At 43.4% G+C, this 17,545-nt stretch overlaps 1 protein-coding gene across 4 annotated transcripts in view; it reads left to right on the top strand.

Annotated features, from left to right (window-relative positions):
- The first annotated feature begins 2,112 nt into the window (after positions 1-2,112).
- The window catches only part of PTK2 (protein tyrosine kinase 2), a 193,617-nt gene continuing 178,184 nt past the window's right edge, over positions 2,113-17,545 (top strand). For 2 of the 4 annotated variants that reach the window (XM_042868922.1, XM_042868920.1), the window contains exons 1-2: positions 2,113-2,310; positions 16,910-16,968. The gene's annotated coding sequence lies outside the window, so the exon portion shown is untranslated. Of the gene's footprint in view, positions 2,311-3,006; positions 3,167-16,909; positions 16,969-17,125; positions 17,143-17,545 lie in introns of those variants that run through there. The other 2 variants (XM_042868921.1, XM_042868923.1) reach the window with 2 other exon arrangements.

The raw sequence follows: 17,545 nt of genomic DNA, 5'->3' as shown, positions 1-17,545 counted from the left end.
ATTTCCTCCCATTTTTCTCTATCCCAGTCCTCAAGAGTATTCTATTTTTGCCTGCGTGTTACTGTGAACATCCTCCTTATTGAAAGCCTCCCAACATTCTGTCATCAGTAATTTTAATTAGCACTTTTCTACCTTTTCTGGCAGGAGCATCAATAGTGATCCTCAGACCAATAATTATAAAATAACTGAAATCGTTCTTCCTTCCTTCCTCTATTTCTGCACAGCGATCCAGCTTCAGTTGGAAGAGTATATTTGCTGTCTGGTCTAGCCTGCAAGTCTGCTGAGGAAGGAGCTCCCTGGAGCCTGACAGAGACATGTACAAACCTTCTGGGCTAAGGAAGTCAATGAGTCACCCATTTTATTTTTATTTTTAGTTTTTTTAGCAACTATTCTAATAGCCCAGTTCTTTTACATAAGGTAGACAGCAATGCTACACCTGTGATTACACCTGTGATAGATCTGAGGAAGTGAGAATCTGGGAAGTGAGAAGTGAGGATCTGGGATCTGCTCAAGCCAGGGCTGCCCAGGACAAGGAGAAATGCAAAAATGGAACTGAAATGCCACTAAAGGCAGGAGCGGAGAAATAGGGACTTTTAAAATGACTGCTTCAGACTTCAAATGTTAAATACACTCAGTGACTGATAAGCATGAGAACAAGTAGTCATGTGTAAGTATTTTCTTAAAAGAGAATATACCCAGTCTTGAAATAAGAGAACAGTCAAGACAACAAGTGCCACCATGGAAAAGAAGTGAGGCCAGGGACCCCAGAGCAAGCTTGTCTGAAGCTACTTTCACATTTCCCTGCAACTGGTATGCTTATTTGCAATCATAAAATCATTTAGATTGGAAAATACTTCAAGATCATCATGTCAACCATTAATTAATTAACACTACCAGGGAGGTTCAGGTTGGATATCAGCAAAAGGTTCTTCACCAAGAGGGTGGTCAGACACTGGAACAGCTCTCCAGGGAAGTGGTCACAGCACTGAGCTTGCTTGAGTTGAAGTAGCATATGGACAACACACTCAGACATATGGTCTGATTTTTGGGTGGTCCTGTGCAGATTCAGGAGTTGGACTCCGTAATCCATGTGGGTCCTTTCCAACTCAGGTTATTCTGTGATTATGTGATCCTTATGGGTCCTTTCCAAATTGGGATATTCTATGATTCTAACAGTCCACCACTAAACCGTGTCCCTTAGTACCACATCTACATGTTTCTTGGATGCCTCCAGGGCTGGTGACTCCACCACTACCTGTTCCAGTGCATTATCACTCTAAGAATAATTTTTTCCTAATAGCTAACCTGAACCTCCCCTGGGGCAACTTAAGGCCACTGCATATTGTCATTATCTTTTCTCAAGTGGCAAGTGATAGGACACACGGAAACAGTCTCACAAAGCTCCCAGAAAGAGTGGCAATGCATTGGAACAGGTTGTGCTGGACTCACCAACACTGGAGGTGTTTTAGAAACACACAGATGTGGCACAGAGTGCCACGGTTAGTGGGCATGGTGGTGACGGGTCAGTGGCTCGACTAGGTGTCTTCGTGGTCTCTGCCAACCTTACTGACTGTATGATACCCCATTGGCTGCAACCTCCTTTCAGTGTAGAGAGCAATGAGGTCTCCAGTGTAAGCAACCCCAATTCCACCAGCTGCTCCTCGGATGTATTGTTTCCAGCCCCTGCAAAGCTTCTACTGCTATTCTCTTGCAGCGAGACACAGAAAACGAGCTCGAGCGTGGAGAGCTGCCTCTGAGACACAGAGAGGAGGACGAGGCGTTAAGCTTCACGAGCTCGCCCCTCTTTCCCTCGGCCCAAAGGGATCGCGCCTCAGGGAAAGGAGCGAGAACGGATCCTGTGAGGGCGAACAGAACCGCGCCCGCTGACAGCACCGGAGGCGGCGGCCACGGCTCCGCCACCTGAGGCGCCTGCGCAGGCGGGGCGGGAGCTCCCACCTCCTCGGTGCGAGGGGCGGCAGCCTGACCCCCTCCCTCCTCCCCCGCAGCCATGTTAGTGCGGGGAGTGAGGGAGGGAGAGGGCAGCGCGCATCCCATGGTGCAGCGCGCCGGGAGGGCGGGGGAGCGGCCTGGAGTGGCCGGGGCAGGGAAGCTGGGAGGCAGGCAGGGAGGGAAGCGAGCAAGCAGGCAGCAAGCAAGCAAGCAGGCAAGCAAGCCGGCAAGCAGCCAGCCAGCCTCCTCACTGCGCACAGCCACCGAGAACGGGGCGAGCAGCGCTGCTGCGGGACCACCTCACGGCTTCACCCATCTCCGGGCCGCCGGGGCGGGACGGGGGCGGCTGCTCGCAGCGCGGTGAGTGCGTGAGGAGGGGGCGCCGAGGAGCGGAGCGAGGCGGCCCTACTTACATAACGGGGAGGGGGCGTCCCTGGGGGAGGTTGGGCTGGGGGAAGGGCGGGGCGGGCAGCGGTTTGCCTTTCGTCCCCCCACCGCCTCGGGGGTACGGCTGTGCGTGGGGAGGCTGTGCGCACACGGAGCCGCGCTGCGAGCGGAGGACTCCGGCTGAGGGTTGGGGGGGTTATGCGGAGAGCCGTGCTGGGAGGCCGCGGTTGAAAGGGAAAGGGGAGCTGCGGGCGTGCTGCATCCCGCCGGCCTCTCCGCCCTGCCGCCCGGCTCCGCGGCTCGGCCGGCTCGGTCCCACCGGATGTGGAGCGGAGCGGAGCGGGACGGTCCGTCGAGTAAACAAAGGGGAAAGGGGAGGGGAGGGGGGGATCCCCGTCTGGTTCGCCCCTTCCTCCTCCCGGGAGGGCCGGGGGACGTGCGGCTGCGGTGAAGCGCTTGAGGCTTCTTTCTTACGCACAATGCCGGTTTTCGCATCCATTCCCCTTCCAAACTTTCCTCCTTTTAGGAGCAGGGCGGGCAGTCTCTTTGATATATTTTCTTTTCTCTTCATTTTTTTTTTTTTTTTTTCTAGCTGGAGGACTGTAGCTCACTGTAGTGCTTCATTGCGAGCCGGCTGGCGGTCGGGCTGATCGAAATGCTCTGAAGGCAGAGTTTACCCTGCAGGCCCCAGCAGCGCCGTTTGACTCGGTGGTGTCAGCCCGCAGCGCCGTGTTTGATGGCAGTAATAGCGGTGCTGTAGCGAAACGTGTCAAACAACAACAAAAAAAAGTTCGCTTGAAAGGAGAAGCGCTTGGGGATTGCTGCCGAAGTAAACGGAATTTAAATGTGTTAGCTTACAAGTGGTATTGCTGTTCCCCCTTAAAGATTCAGGTTCTCTTGGTTTTTCAGTATCTTTTTTTGTATTGGAAAAGCCCCGCATTCTTCCTAGCTAATCTGTCGTTAGCATCTCTGATTTTATTAAACCTGACTTAGGTCAAGAGCATGGCTGGGTGGGGGCCAGAAAATTTAGTTACACAGCTATTCAGAACAGCTTGTTATCTTACTGATGTTGTCCATGTCCGAAATACCCCTGCTTCCTTTCTCCACCCATCTCCTTTCTGATTCCCTCTACAATTGGGCTGTTATCCACCACGTTTCTGTGTCAGAACACCTTTGCTCCTCTGGTGTGGTTTGCAGAGTGAGGGCCGCAGTCTTCGGGTTTCTTGATATGAGATTTATAGCAGAAGTTCTGTGAAGTATGTATATTTGATAAGTTTAATGGATATAAAATCCTGGGGTTTTATTAAGAAGAACAAAAAAAAGATAAGGGAGGAGGCATTTCTTTAGTTGCTGTGGAACATTTTCTCTCTGAGAAATACACTCTTTTTTTTTTTTTTCAGTAGTCAGAAACAAATCTGTCCTCTATTCTGTTTCCTCTATCTGTCCTGTACTGTTACATTTTAAATCCAGTATTTGCAGGTTGATGCTGAGCTGGGATTGACGCTTGCGTTGGTTGACCTTTTGTTTTTATAGAAAGGGTAAAATGTACACGTGCAAGGAAGATGGGATGATACTTTTTTGTCAGCAGCTCTAAGCCTTATTCAGCCTTAGGTATTAATAAAAGTGCGAAGCGTGTGCGGTTGACATAGCAATCAACTGGTAGTGCTGGCATTGGAGAGCTTCATCCAGAAACGAATATTCTTAGAATAGCACTCTGCTATCTTGAGGGTGTGATTTGCTGAAAGAGCTCTAAAAAAAAAAAAAAAGTTGTAATTTCTAAAGATCTGATGTGGTGATGCAACTTCGCTTCAAAGCGATTGCACGTTGTTGAAAGGACTTTGTTAAATATAATGGTTTACCACATTATGACTAATACTTGAAAGGGGGAAACGTTGGTTTTGTAAATTCCACCAAACTAGTGTGTATTTGGGGGGGATTAGGAGAATAGAGAAGCACTGGTTCTTTTTGAAGATGAAGTACTGAACCAAGTAGGTCTGATGGTTGAGCAGATTAATTTCTATTTGTAATTGACTATTCTTATTTTTTTGTTCAGTGTTGATCAGTGTTTTCTCCCACTCATTCACTGCGGTGCACAGTAATCACAGACTCACCAAGATTGGAAAAGACCTCCAAGATCATTCAGTCCAGCCATTTCCCTGTCGCCAGTGTTTCCCACTGGTAATAATAACGTCCTCATTCTGGACAGCTGTCAGTGAAAATGCAGTTGTGTGACTCTTACCTCTGTCAGATGTGGTTCCCAGATGCTGTTTTTCCTCTCATGCAAGTGTAGTTCTAACATTCCAGGTATCACTGCTGAGTACTTTGGACATAGCGACTTAATTTCCTGAAAAGGTGGTGGTTATAGGGCAGTATTTAAATCTGCAATGAACAAGTTCTCACCGTATCATTGCCCTCTTGTATGGAGTGGCAGCAGAAGTTATTTCAGTCTCATGATTTGTGTATAGTTGACATTTAGGAAGCTGTGATGTCCCATGTGCTATACCACAGTCTTAATACAGATATTTAGATGGTGGTTGATGGGTGATCAGGAGGACCTACTGAGGAATGTGGTTAATTAGGATCTGAACCTCTGGTTTTGTACTGTGGATTTAATTTTTTTTTCCCTTTTCCTTGTAAATGTGTGTTCTTTCTACCATGAAAGTTTCTTAAGTTAGTTTACTCTCTGTTCAGCATTTAGTGTTCCTGACTGGGAAGTGTCTTGCTACCAAGCTGTCTTTTGAGTGATTTGCCTCAAAGAGAGTGGTTCTATATTTAAAAAATAAGTCGAGTAGCTTGATTTGACTTTCTTCACGTGAATAAAAGCAGGCCTGAGAGAAACAGTTTTAATTACTCTGTGGGTTGTGCTGCAGGGTGTTTGAACTGCTGATGCTTGCAAGGTGTGTTCTGAAAGCTCTGTCATGTGTTGTGTCTCTCCAACCAACAGCACAGGGAACCTTATGTGTGGAAGAAACGTTCTCAGAGCTTTGCCAGAGGTGGGATGAGACTTGAAACCTGGTGCTCTTTGGCTCTGCCAGCACTTGAAGTGTACAGGTGCACATCACTGATTTTGAGAGCATTTTGTATATCAGGAAGAAACCAGAGAACAGTTTCTGGAATCTGGCTTGCAAAGTTTAGTAGCAATTTCCATCAAGTAAAAATTGGAATGGAAGAGGTAAATAATGAAAGATGAAGGGCCGCAGGCTTTGTTGGAGAACATTTTTCTCTTAGATCAACCTTTAATGTGAGTCCTTCCAAATTGCAGTCAGATGTGCAGCAATCCGCAGCTCAACTGCTAAAAATTGTCCTGTATTGGATTCCCTTTGTTCCCTATGACTTAAAGGTTTGTTTCCCCTCTAATGCTATTCGTTGTTTTACCTGCTCTTCTGTTCCTTTTTTTGTGTGTGGTACAGAAAGGGCATGTGCCAGAAGCTCAAACAGTGTTATGTAGATTCCTGCTTACTGAAGTATTGCTTCTTTATTTTTGCCGGGAAGGGGAACTGAGTAACTCCAACTCCGTTCTGTTTTGCTGCAGGGTTCCAGCTTCATACGGTCAGTTTAGAGCTTAATCCTTAAGATGAATCTTGGCTCTTTCCCTCGTTGGAACTGTAATTCAACTCATTTCAAGACCCTGGTCTAATTTCCTTCCTGCTAATCACAGGCACGTAAGCAAACGGTGTGCATTGGTTGTCCTGGAGACAGTGGTAGGAGGTCACAGACTCTTCACTACTGTCACTCTGGGTGTGCTGATGAAACAGTAAACTTAAAGACATTTGGACAGTGTATATGTGAGCACCTTCAAAGTGAGACCCTTCTCATTGCTGTCACCGATTGCATGGTCTGAGTGATAGAGCCAAAGCTGTTGGATACAGTAAGAAAGAGGTCAGAGGGCTCTACCGGCTGCTTGCCTCTTCCTGCTGCCGCTTGGGTTTCTTTTCATTGTTTGCCTTCACATGAAAATGTGCAATTCCTGCTTTTGTTTTAATTTGTTTTGGGGGAGGGGAGAGGGAGCACACCATTCCAAGCTATTAAATGTCTCTGGAAGGCAGATATGGTTTTTCTTTCAGTCCTGTTAAAGTTCCTGGGAAGGATTAGAAACGGCAGATGTTTGTTATTTTTCTTTTCCTTTTCTTTTTTGACTATAGGAAGGAGGAGCTCCTGCTCTTTCCTGTTTCCTCGCTTCTAGGATAGCAAGTAATTGGATTGCTGGGAAGTAGCGGAAGGCTAATTTAGCAGAAGCTCAAAAATGTGCTAACTTGATATGTTTCTTACATTTGAGTGCACCTCTTGATCCAGGGGCCCAGCATTTTCCCTGACCTTTTCTTAGTGCTGCAAAGTGTTTTCTGATGTAAGCAGTAGGAGTCATCTGCATTTAGTACTTATTTCTTAAAGATGCTTCAGTAAATAGGTTCAGGATCAGTGCTAACAAAAGAAGGAAGCACTGATGGTGCTAATAACAGACTTGTTACACATCCCACTGATTGAGTTATGCCCAGCAGTGGGGGTTGTTGCTGTCAATGCCAGTTTCAAGCCTTGGGTTTTATGATTGGTGTGAATGCTGAGACAAGAGTGTTCACAATGCCCTGTGGCACTGGGAGCCTGAAATTCTGTAAGCAACATTACAAGGTAACTTCTTACTGGTTTTAAGAGTACTTCGCAAATTACTCTTTTTGTGAAATGCAGAGTTCAAGAATATAGTCTGCTGCCACTCATATTTTTACAAATATATGTTCTTGATGTCATTCTTTTCACTGAGTGGTTGTAATCTTTCTGTATTTTGTGGTTTTCTTCAGAATATTGCCTACTGTTTCTCTAGCAAAGATTGGTGCATAAAGGAGAAAAATTCAGTTAGTGTTAAGTACTTGAAGTACAGTTCCTTTTCTCTTTCTGTCCACCTAACCAGGCTGTTTCCCACTTTTATTTCTTGTATTTCTCAATGCTTTTCTTTAGGCAGAAATTCCTGTTGCTTGGGGCTGAGTGCTCTTGTGATTCGTTCACTCCTTTATTTTCCCTTGGATTTTAGCTGTCTCCTTCATCCTGTTCCCTGTTCTTCCTTGGTGCTCTTCATAGTGGAAGCTGTTTCAAGGTGGGGATGTTTCTTCATAACAGATCTGACAACCTGGGCAGTAGCATACAGGAGAAACGTATGCCACACGTACCTTCAGAGTTGCTTGAACTTACTACTGATAAAGAGTTAACTGTAATACTTCCATTTTGTATGAGTCCTTATCTCCCTTTCTTCACACCTCCCCCAGTGATTCCAGAGCTGACTGAGGGATTGTTGTATTTCTGTTATGAGTTCCAGTACTGCAGCTTTTGCTAACTGCTGGAGCAAAGAGATAGCAAACACTGATACAACCACAGCACTGGAAGTCAGGAGGCAAGAATTATACATAAGCCACAGAAAAGGTAGAAATAATTTTTTTCTATCTGATGCTGGTTAAGCTGATTTCATTGCTGTGCTCGGACTTTGCCTACCAGCAAATAAATGCTTGGTAGTTCTGAAGAGCTTGCTGTAAGAGGAGCGTGAAGGAGCCACAGGGAAGAGCAGAAACCATGATGTTGGGTAAAAGCTGTTCATTTAAGGTGCTGCTTGGAAGGAGCCTTGATGAGGCTATCTCAATTAATTCATGTTTGTGAGTGAACCTTACACAGTGCTTGGCTTACAACTGTGCTTGCATTTACTGAGTAAGATGCACTCGCATTTAACTCAGCTAGTAGGAACAAAAGCAGCTTGATAATATGTGTGTGGGGAAAAAAAAGCTGCAGGTCAGAGGATTTTAATTTCTCATTTCTGTATTTGTAGAGTATGTATTATACAAGACAGTTCTAAAAAGTGATGAAATGAAACAGTAGTTTTCTATCACCATTCTTTATCTGGGAAACTTTTGCACGCTGCTGACATGTGAGTTTCTGTTGCTGGCAGTGAAGTTTTTGCAGATGTTACAAACCAATTTCTTCTGTTAACAGCACAGTTACGGGAATGCTGTTGATAAATGCAGAAGCAACTTTGAATTTTATCAGTTCTCATTTTCTATTTCAGGCTGAAGCCCTTTATGCCAGAAGTTTCTAGATCCTGGATGGTTTATTAACTATCTTGTTTTAGTTTCCAAAAATCAGAAAGCCGTTTTTCTGCCATTTTTTGGTGCTTCTCGTCTCTGCAGCTCCTCTTCCTGCCCAGTTCAGTGCATTCTCAATGTTGTTTGCTCAAACATGCACTTCAAAGTTGCTTTTCAAAGTCTACAAAAGCTGAGTAAGTTTGGATGTGCGTGGTGTTGGTTGCTTATGGCTCAGTGTGTGGTTAACCTTGTGATGTTGCAAAGAAATCTCTCTCTTATGTGGTGTATTGGGAATAAATACTTGGAAACATTACAGTTGGAAAATACTGCTGAGGCCATCAAGTCCAGCCATCAACCCATCACCACCTTGCTGAGTACTGCTAGGATTCAGCTAGAATGCTGCCCTCATTTGTGGCACCATCCATCCAGAAAAGGTTTTTCTCTCTTGGGATGCTTTCAAGAATGATCAGATACCTGAAGTGTACAATGCGTGAGAACTGAACAAGTTACAGTGCTGATGTTTCATCTCCTTATAATCTTACTCGTATGTGTTGGGCTACTTATGAGAAGGGAGAAGATAAGGGCTTGGGAGGGCCAAAACGAGATTGCTTACTTAAATAGGAGGGCTTGAAGTATTGAGTTACTTCTAATGTGAAGAGTAATTGAGTGTTGAAATAGATTGGGAGTGGTTCTCATCACTGTCAGTCTTTAAGAACCAGTTAGTTATCTGTCAGAAGGGAGATGCTGTCTGTCCTATTTCAGGAGTGCCAGATTCCTTGAATGGCCTCGTGAGTTGTATCTACTGAATTTGGGGATGTTAATAGGTAAAGAACGTGGCTTTTCAGCTTTACACTGATAGTGTGGCTCACAGTCACCACAGCAGCTCTGAGCTCCTCTGAGCAAATCCTGGTACTTTGCAGTTCTGGTGTAAATCTGTTGCAGGCAAAGCATCTTGTGTTTGGTTTGTGGCATGTTGCTTCAGTTACATCTAAAAAGCTCAGGAAGATCCTTGCCATAAGTGAAATTGTCATGCTCTTTTGTGTTTTAGATTACCTGCACATGACTGGAAAACCTGAGCTAAAAAGTGCTTACTGATACTGCAACAACTAGTTCCATTGGCATTTGGTTGTACCTTTATAAATTTCACTACAGAATATGTGCCAGGCCACTAAACTGCATGAGCAAGTCAGTAAAACAGCCTTAGACAACGATACTTCTTGGTATAATGAGTGTGTTTCATTGCATATTGATAAAATGAGAGTCTTTATTTCAGAAGAGTAGCCTGGAACTTCTGTGAATTTGTGTTGCACTCTTAGTGCCTAGCTTGTGTTTGGATGTTGCCAGTAGGCTTCCTCTTAATTGTAACTTACATGAGTCTGTTTTAAAGCAAGTCAAAGTATTTCTCAGCATTTTGTAAGGGAAGGAGTAAGTAACTGTTGAGATTAGGAAACAGAATTAAGAATTAAGTAGTGAAAAGGTGTATGGAGACAAATCGTGGCGTGGTCTGCGTGCTTGTGTACTCAGCACAGCCTCTGCTGGAAACTGGTATTATGGCACGTCGTTCCTTTCAGATGTTCCTTCTGAAAATAAACTGATGGATTGAATAGCATTTTTAAACCTTGAGTTAAAAGTTTTGTGCAGAAGTTGCTTGAATTAGATGATCATCAGCATGGTAATTGAATGTTGATTTCAGATTTATGTATTGTAGAATCATGGAATGGCCTGAGTTGAAAAGGACCACAATGATCATCTGGTTTCAACCCCCTGCTATGTGCAGGGTCACCAACCAGCTGCCCAGGCTGCCCAGAGCCACATCCAGCCTGGCCTTGAATGCCTCCAGGGATGGGGCATCCGCAACCTCCTTGGGCAACCAGTGTGTCACCACCCTCTGACTGGAAAAACTTCCTCCTGGAGCCTTCTTTTCTCCAAACTAAACAAGCCCAGTTCCCTCCACCTTTCTTCATAATGTAGTCTTTTGTAGTCTACTTCTGCTTAGCGATGTGTTTGTATGTTGTATGGTTTGGAGGAAAAAAGATAATCCCTTCCAAGGAGTTCAGTAGTGCATTTTTTTAGTGCTGACATACATAAATTGTGCTGAATATATGAAATGGACAGTAGTATATCAAGAAAAAACAATTTCCAGAGGCAAATAATATTCCTTCCATCTTGTATATATGTTTTTTGGTGTAAGTTTAGGATTGATGTTGGTAGGAGAAATGGAGGAGGGAGCACATGGCATTGGTTTCTATTGTGGGAACGTTCTGACTCTTAATGCTTTGTGAATATTTAATTGAGTTAATTGCTCATATTTCTCTTGTTACAGAAGGAAACAAAAATAACGCAGTCAGTGCTGCTGTAAAACTTAGTCCAAGAGTGGTGCAGAATCGAAGCGCCAAATCTACCTACCTCCATCTGCTCCCCAACGTTTGTCAGCATTCATTTTTTATAAGAAACTGAGTGTTGACTTTCTGCATTTCATTGCCTTGTTGCCTGAAGTTCACTGCACACATGGCAGAAATCCACTTGGTTGTTTATTAAGGAGATTAGATGGCTTCAGAAGGAAGAGGTGTACAGCACAGGAGATTAATCCTAATGGGGATTTGAGGGAAAGTTTAATTGTGTCTTAGGCTACCAAGCCTTCCTTAATTCAGCCTTAGTAAGAGGGGGAAGAGTCGGTTTGTGAGTGGAGGTACTGCTTGCCTCGTGCTGTTTCAGTGCTTTTAACAGCTATGTCTTTATGCCTTGCTCTGTTTTCAGAGAAAGGGGATAGGTAATTTGTAGAACAGGAGTGTATATCACTGGCTTCATTTTACAACAGAATCAGCTTTTTTTTTTTTTCCCCTTAGAGCAAGCAGAATGCTTCAATTGCTTCATAATCTAAGGGAAAATATAGATCACAGGAGCTTCTGTCCCTAGGAAACTATTACTGGAGTTATGTAATGTATTCAGATATGCTTTTTTGAAGAAAAATGGGAATTGCATTGATCTTCCTTTCAAGTCTTCTTTACTTCTGTTGAAAAAGGCATGGCATGGCAGTGTTTCCAAGGGGGAATGGGAACCTTGGTCATGCCATAGCAAGTAAAAGGTCGCAGAGTGGAAGCATGGGAAGGTAAAGACTGCAGCAAGTTAGGAAAACAAACACGCATGAAGTACGTTTGCTTTAATACCTTGCTGTTGAAGCTGATAAAAGCAAAATAAGGCAAGACCTTGTGGCTTGCGGAGTTGAGATCAATTGTGGGAAGTCATGATGAAAGCAGTGAGTCGTGACCAAGCATCTGAAGCACAGGCAGCATGAAAAGGAGGAAGGGAGGGGGAATGCGGAGACCATGTGCATATAACATTAGAGCTTAGTGCATGCTTGTCACCTGAAACATGGTACCTTCTTGAATTGAGCTTGCTTTACAGCAGTTCCAAGTGTTGTTATGGTCAGCGTTGAAGTTTGAAGTTGGTAAATTTCTCTTTATAGCTGATTTTAATGAGTGGTAGTTTTTGAGAACAAGAGACAACAGTAAATTTGGACTCTTTCACTTTGCGGTGGTTTTAATGTGATACGGATGTGAGACAGTAGTGAAGTTTGCCCTTCTTCCCCCACTTACTGGTTAGAACAGTCTGGTTTTGTGTTTTTCTGCAGAACTGGTGGTGGTTAAGCTGAGTGGCTGTGTAGTTGTGCCTTGTTTTGATGCACTTAGCATGTGCATTTGGGTTCAGTGTGTCAGTTTCAAACTCTGTTTTAATGATTAGGTTCTTCTGGTGTCCTAGTCCTTGAGCAATGTTAAGGACGAGCTAGTGTTCGTATCCCAACTGTTCCAAAACTTCTCAAGATAGTTGCTACTTCAGCCTTGTATCGGTATATAGAGTTAGTGGGTGTAGAGTTCAGTGCTGCCCTGACTGTTACGGAACATTCCTTAAAGGCTTTGTGTTGTTTATTCATCCAGAATTGCCATGGAATGGCTTGGGTTGGAAGGGACTTCATTAGGTTCACAAAGGCTCACTTTCTGAGCTTGCTGAGGTCTCTCTGCATGGCATCCCTTTCCTTCAAGGTGTCAGCCACACCACTCAGCATCATCATTGGTGTCATCAGCAAACTTGCTAAGGGTGCAGTCAAGCCTGCCATTGATGAATGTGGTGAAGAGCACCAGTCCCAAGACAGACCCCTGGGGGACAACAGTCATCTCCAGCCTCCATCTGGATGCAGTGCCGCTTACCACAACCCTCTGTCTACGGCCATCCAACCAGTTCCTTATCCCCCTCAAATCCATCTCTCACCAGATTAGAGTTAAGGGTGTGGTGGGGGAACCACATCAAAGGCCTTGCACAAGTCCAGGTAGATAACACTGATTGCCTTCCCATTGTCCACCAATGTCTTTGCTCCATACCAGAATGCCACCAGATTGATCAGGCATGACCTTTCTTGGTAAAGCTGTGCTGGCTGTCCCAGATCACCCACTCATCCTTCACGTGCTTTAACGTGTCTTGTAGGAGGATCTGTTTCATGATTGTTAGTAGAGTATGTTGAGGGCTGTGCTATTTTCTCTTTTGGTGCTGCTTCTGAAAGTGCTGCAGGCAGATCTATTGCTCCTATTGCTCAAAGTGGAGGAGCTGTGTCTGTACATCTGTTTGTAGATCAGGTAGTAGAAGTGTCCTGTTGCTGTCCATCCTGTTTACAAGGGTAGATGGTGATAGGACAAGGGGGAATAGTTTTAAGGTAAGACAGGGGAGGTTTAGGTTAGATATTAGGAGGAAGTTTTTCACTCAGAGGGTGCTGACGCACTGGAACAGGTTGCCCAAGTAGGCTGTGGGTGCCCCATCCCTGGAGGCATTCAAGGCCAGGCTGGATGTGGCTCTGGGCAGCCTGGTCTGGTGGTTGGTGACCCTGCACATAGCAGGACGCTTGAAACCAGATGATCATTGTGGTCCTTTTCAACCCAGGCCATTCTATGATTCTGTGAAGAGCATCTAAAAACATATGTATACATGTATAAATAGCAAAAATAATAGCATCACAATTTTGATAGCCATAACTAATGTTAATCTCTGATAAAGAAAATACTGTGTCCAGAAATTGGTGTTCCTGTTCTTTCCCTGTGCCGGCATTGTTCCTGGAATCTTTCCTCTCCTGTTTGTGGGGATGTCTTATAACTTTCTGTAGTGCTAAGCAGGCATTTCTATACATGTATAAGGATAAAAATATTGCACGATGGCAGAAGTTGCTCTACTTGGCAGATCAAAGGTAGAAGAGAGAGTGAATGAAGGTGGGGTTGTTGGCTGTAATGGTCCAGCTTTGGCTTTGTAGGTCTTGAGGTGATTAATCTGTTATCTGGAAATGGTGTTGGGGATCAGAGGGAGAGGGGAGTTTGTGAAGAAGAAATGAACGGAGGGATGAGAAAAGAGCAATGAGGGTAAATGTCCTTCAAGATTGTGATCAATGAGTGTTTAATCACTAAAATACAAGGAAGCTGTGAATGTTCTGTGCCTAAAATATATTTAGTGTTTGTTTTCTTGGATGCTTGTCATTGGTTTGTCTTGAAAGGTCTCTGTATTGAAAATCTCTAACTGGAGGGAGAAGCTGGCAGTCAAAAACCAGTTTCAGGCAGTATACTTGGAGGTTTAGATCTCCAGGTAAGATGCTCTTATCTTTTAATTAAAGAATTAGGTAGAATTAGGGGTGATTTAAAGAGGAAAATAAGATAGTCATAGATAAAAGTGAGTTTTTAAAAAAAAAAACAAAAACAAGACAACGCCAGAGGAAATGGAACAATCTCAGCTAGTTGGGAAAAGTATGAAAAGGAATAATTTCCACTAAGGAGAAAAAAAAAAAAAAGTGTATTAAACTTAACATTTAAATATTGTCAGTTTATAGAAATTTTTCCCTTTTTGGAGAATGGTAAAGAAATTTCAAAAGCTATGGAAAGTTCTCTCTTCAAAAGCACAGGGAAATAAATCTGCTGTATTTTGGTTCAAAGAAACCACGTTGTAAGATATTTCAACTTTTAAGCAAATGTATAAATGCACACTATTGTGATGAACCCAAAACATTTTGTGTATTAAATCTTCTTATGACCAGTTTAGAAATTTTCAGTGCTTATCCCAATCATAATGAGGCTAATTGATGTGTTCTTGCATAGGGTTGCAGCTGGTCAAAGCTGAATTGAGCACAGAAGACTTGTTACCACCTCTTGTGTCCCAAGGTCAACCAGTAAGCAGTAGGAAGATGCACCATGAAGACAGATCGTGGGGGATGTGCTTGGGAATTGCTCTCAGTGTAGGAGAGATGAAATAATCCTGTGTTGGGATCATCTCTGCCTGTCTCATGCTCTTCGCAGTGGTAAAGCAAAGGGCTTTTTATCTGTGTTCTAGGGATGCTCTACGACATCAAATCGGTGCAGTGTTTGTGTGCTGAATTTTACATACATGGGTAGTTATACAGAAAATCAGTAGGGTAAGTGGTGGAAAATCTATTCTGCTTGTAGGTGTTTGCGTTATTGATGTCTGAACAATTAACATAATATTTCTCTGGTATTTGTTTGGAGCATTTTTGTTATGCACGAGGAGCTCCCACAGCTGTAACTTGCTATTATTTTAACACATGCTTTAAGGGTACCACTGACGTAATTTCCCTGAGTGTTGGAAGGTCATTTCTATCAGCCTTCGAAGCTAAAAGTAGCTTTTGCCATATCAAAGAAAGTGTTTCTTTAAATAAATCAATAACCGCGTGGATTTCTCAATCTGCCAAGCAGTCTCTTGAGGAATTGCCCTTTTCATAAAGGATGTAAAAGCTTGCCATGATGTCATTCCCATTGTGTTAATCGTTGTGTTCTCACACGTTGTCCCAGATAACGACTGATTCCCCTGCAGTGTTCTGGGGGAAGCTGTCATTTGCTGCTCAGGCTGATAGAGATGATAGGTCAGCTGGCTGCTGGGACCCTCTCAGCAGATCGGGATGGTTTTTAATGTGGCAAAGTTATGCGTTAGAAACAGAGGAAATCTGAGATGTATTTGATGTACTTTGCTCTCCTGCATGTGGGCATTATGCTGTGATACGCATGCACCAATCTGGTCGTACTTCTTATTCCCATAGGGAAGTTACTAAGTTAACTTTTAACATTACACAACAGCTGTGTAATGTAAGGTTAAAATTCAGCCTGAGTTCTGCAAAACAATTTCTGTGTGCTGCTAATGTATGAAGGGTGTAAGGAGAAGGCAGTATGTATTGTGTTCCATTGCTTCACTTACATTCAGACATCTACATTTTTGCGTCTGTTCATTGTAGAATTTGCAAGTGCTTCAGTTTTCTATTTATTGTAGGATCTGGAATGGCCTGGGTTGAAAAGGACCACAGTGATCATCCAGTTCCAACCCCCTGCTATGTGCAGGGTCGCCAACCACCAGACCAGGCTGCCCAGAGCCACATCCAGCCTGGCCTTGAATGCCTCCAGGGATGGGGCATCCACAGCCTCCTTGGGCAACCTGTTCCAGTGTGTCACCACCTTCTGTGTGAAAAACTTCCTCCTAATATCTGACCTAAACCTCCCCTGTCTCAGTTTAAAACCATTCCCCCTTGTTACAGCATAGGTCAGTACTAAAAGAGAGTTCATTCTGGTTGTTTTTATTCTTACCTGAACAAAACTAAGCTACTTGGCACAGGTCCTTTTGGTATTGCTGTTTTTTGGCATGAGTTAACCTCATCAAATTCAGTTCTCATGGAAATCTTCTAGTGGCCTTTGTGTGTGGGAGAAGCAGCTAATGACCCTATGTTCAAAAGGCAAAAAAACTGAAAAACAAACAGGTTTTTTTTTTTGCTCTTTTGCTAGTTTACTCAACTCTGTGTCTTTTCAATTTGGCCAGTTCCTTTAAGGGAGAAACAAACAAATGCAAACCTGTTTTTGGACAGTCTTACATGTGCATTCTGAGCTATATGTGTATGCATTTGTTACACTGACTTGAATGTCCTGTGATGCACATACCCTGAGGAAATAAATGCTTTTCACTGGTTCCTGATAGACACACTTGTTTTCTGGTGTTTCTTTGTTTTTTTCTGTGTTTTTTTTTTTTTTTTAATTTTTTTTTTTTTAAGGGCAGCACTCTTTTTAATTCTAGGCCTGGCTGCTGCTAATGTTTTTGATCACTCATCAGGATTTTCAGCGTTCTTTGAACTGCTCTTGCCATTCAGTGGAAGCTACATCAAAAGTTCATTTCAGAATCCTTTAAGGCTTCCCTGCCCCTCGAAACCATAAAAGAGAAATTTTTAAATTCGTGCTCACAAGACCTGCAAAACTGACAGCAGCTTGCTTTGAAGTGTCTGTTTTCAGTTCATATGTAAGCCCCCTGGCTTCTACTTCTGCTTTTCTGGGGTCTTTTAGCTGATGCCTTGTAAACTGGCGCGTATCTGTTGTCATTCATTCCATTGAAAGATTCTAATCTTCATATAGTGGATATCAGTTGTTTGTATTTTATTTACTTTGGATATTTGACTACTGTAAGAGAATAATCTGATCTGTTTTGAATGTTCATTTCAGATTTCATGTTTCATCTTACATCAAACACTTACTGCTGAGAGCTGGAAGGTCTACTTAAGGTAGGTAGTGATATTTTCCCTTCCTTACTGGATTCTGTTCTAAGTAGAACAGCCCGTACTGATGATGTATTTATTTTGTGCACAAGAGGAACTTAAAAGGTGTCTTCTCACCTACCAAAATGACAGAGCTGGAAACTTGCTGACCAGACTGCCATCCTGGCTTTGGAGCAAAATGTTAGTGGTTTTCTGTCTTTCGAGTTCTTCTTGTACATGCAGTTTGCCTTAGGCAAGGCTTTTGCTGTAGGGGGGCCTGACCTTAAGCTGCGTGCAAGAGTAGAGAGGTTGGGTAATCACAGCATTCTTTGTATTACGGGACTGATTTTGGTTGTTTTGTGATTCCTTGGGAATTTTCTCTCCCAGAGTGAATGGTTTTGTTTGCTGATGCCCACTTATATTCTGTGTATGGATGTTTGGAATGCACTTGAGTGTACCTAGAAGAATTTGAGGGATCCATTTTTATTTTATTGTTCTGACTTAGCTTGCTTTCCTCCTACACTGTTAGTGGTGGCTGGTTTGTGAGCATGTATTACGTGATATTCTTCTCTAGGCATTGGCTTTAACCTGTAACAGAATGAAT

The sequence above is a fragment of the Lagopus leucura genome, unplaced genomic scaffold (genome assembly GCF_019238085.1).
Source record: "Lagopus leucura isolate 7727_CA_CO unplaced genomic scaffold, USGS_WTPT01 Super-Scaffold_100002, whole genome shotgun sequence".
NCBI classification, from domain to species: domain Eukaryota; kingdom Metazoa; phylum Chordata; class Aves; order Galliformes; family Phasianidae; genus Lagopus; species Lagopus leucura.
Note: the sequence above shows the minus strand (reverse complement) of the source record. Positions and strands in the feature narration are given on the sequence as shown.